This window comes from Lipotes vexillifer, unplaced genomic scaffold (genome assembly GCF_000442215.2).
Source record: "Lipotes vexillifer unplaced genomic scaffold, Lipotes_vexillifer_v1.1 scaffold117, whole genome shotgun sequence".
In the NCBI taxonomy this organism is placed as follows: Eukaryota; Metazoa; Chordata; class Mammalia; order Artiodactyla; family Lipotidae; genus Lipotes; species Lipotes vexillifer.
Window position 1 is genome coordinate 2,146,343 of NW_006785593.1, and position 2,552 is coordinate 2,148,894.

Consider the following 2,552-nt stretch of genomic DNA (forward strand, 5'->3'; position numbering starts at 1 on the left):
GAAAGAGTAGTAAATAAAGCAAATAAAAATCCGTATCTTCACCTTGCTTGCATTCTAAAGGGAATAGAAACAATTTTTTAAAAGTGCCACAGAGAAGAATCAAGTAGCAAAGAGAGGAGTAAATAAGGGGATAGGCAGGAGGAAGATATGTTTGCAATTGTAAATAGGTTGTCCTAGCAAAACTTTATGGAAATAACTCTGGACAAAAAAATCTAAATAAGGAGAAAATTGAGTCATGAAGCTATCTGGAGGCAGAGCATTCCAGATAGTGAGAACAGGGAGTGCAGAGACCCTGATGTGGGAGCAGGCATGGTGTGTTCAAGGAGCAGCAAGGAGACCTGAATGGATTTCCATTAGGGTCTCACAAGAAGTGTGGTTTTCTGCCAGCTTGATATGAGGAGTTACAAATAAACACAGTTCCCAGAGCTGCACTGAGTTAATGCACAGTGTGTGAAAGTATACTAGCATATGTTTAGCATAATCATTTGGTATTTTATGAGACCAAGTTGTTTCTGAAAATCCTCAGTATAGCCAGTTCAGTAGATTTCTCTTGCCAGGTGATATTCTGGCCTGGTCAGAGTCCTGAAAGTTCCTTTTCCTCTGTTCATCTAAAAAGAACTAGAGAGAAAACAATCTTAATTCTCCACAATTAAAAAGGAAAGATGATGAAAATAACTGTATTTTAAGGGTATAAATTATGGGTGTTGTGGTTTGAATTGTGTCCCCCCCCCCAAATTCATAATTCGAAGCCAAAAACCCCAATGTGACTATATTTGGAGATAGTCTTTAAAGAGGTAGTTAAGGTTAAAAGAGGTCAAAAGGGTGGTGCCCTAATCCAATAAGAAGAGGAAGAAGCACCAGAAGGGTGCACACAGAGGAAAACTATGTGAGGACCCAGTGAGAAGGCAGTTGTCTGCAAGCCAGGGAGAGGGGCTTCACCGGGAACCAGCTAGCTCTGCCAGCACTTTGATTTTGCACTTCCAGTTTCCAGACTGTGACAGATTTCTGTTGTATAAGCCACCCAGCCGGTGGTATCTTGTATGGCATCTTGAGCAGACTAATGCAGTGGGCTTTGCAGACTGACTGACTGCCTGGTTCAAGTCCTGGCCTCACCACTTACTTGTTTGGTTAGCTTGGGCTACAACTCTTTGTGCCTCAGTTCCTCATCCGTAAAATTGGGATAATTATAGTACCTACTTGATGGGGCAGTCTGAAAGTTATGTGAGTAAATACATGGTAAGGGTTAAGCGGAATGCCTAACAAAGAGCAGCACTTAACCCATGCATTCACTTGACTAATGTTTACTGAGTGCCTTCTACCTACCAGGCCCTGTTCTAGACCCTACTGTTATGATACTGAACACAATAAAATCCCTGCGTGTTTTAGTGACGGTTGATACCCAGAAAACTGTATATGCACGCGCACGCACACACACACACACACACACACACACACTCGTTTTCCAGGAAGGGAAAGTGAAAAATGGTCTATCTGAGGGAAAAGTGTGTCAGGCCAAGTGAATAGCAGGCACCAGGTGGGAACATGCTATGTGTGCTGGGAGCACAGCAGAGCCATCCAGGTGAGATTGATCAGAGATGAGGTTTGAGTAGCGGCCTGAGGCAACTTCATGTGGGACTTGCAGACCATACTGAGGGCTTGGCTTTTACTCTGAGTGGAATGGAATGCTCTTCAAGGACTTCATCAGGGGGTATGCTGTGTGATTTATGTCTCAGAGGGATGACTCTGGCTTCTTTGTGGAGAAGGTGAGGGTGGAAGCAGGAGGACAGGATAAGGCTATTAAAATAGTCCAGGGTGGGCTTCAGGTAATGGCTGCTTGAAGAGGTCAGGCAGTTCCTCCAGCCAGTAACAATGACAAACACTGACCGGGTTATTAAAAACTATTGGAAGGTTCTGGAAGGTGACTAAAGGGGGCAGAAATATGAGCAGAGTTTGCTGTTGGAAAACTGCTGCTGATTGGGAAGAACTGTGAATTCATGACTTTCTTGCTGGGGGTGCTCTAAACCCTCCTAGATCTGGCAGTGGAAAACAACATTCTTCCCAGCTCAAGATGGCCACGACAGAGTTCAGAGATGAGAGCAGATGGAAATTTAAGGAGCACATTCTGGAAGGAGGGCCACAGAAGGGCTGAGATCTAAGACATGAGTATAAACTCTGGCTAAAACCCTGGATGAAGTATAGACACACACCCCCTCCCAAACACACATGTGCACACGCGGTCACGGGAGACTAAGAGAATCCAGCAAAAACATCGACGAAACTAGGGAGATGGTGAACCCTTGAAAGACAGAGCTCCTGGCAAGATGTGCGAACTTACTGCACCTTTGACAGAGTGTATTCCCCAAGCCGTGTACACAGCTTGGGTGGCAAAAATCAAAAGCCTGATTGAATTTCTGTATCAATGGGCAGAATTCAGGGCTGGCAGAGCAACTGGAAATTTAGGCTGGGGAGCGTTGGAAACAAATGTAACCACAGAGAGGATGAGCCCCCCAATCTGACTATCAAATCCACCCAAATCTTTATCTGCCTGCTGA

At 44.7% G+C, this 2,552-nt stretch overlaps 1 protein-coding gene across 1 annotated transcript in view; it reads left to right on the forward strand.

Moving 5' to 3' along the window:
• METTL25 (methyltransferase like 25) overlaps positions 1-2,552 on the forward strand; it is a gene marked incomplete at its 3' end in the record, with an annotated part of 30,358 nt that overhangs the window by 4,510 nt on the left and 23,296 nt on the right. The window lies entirely within an intron of this gene.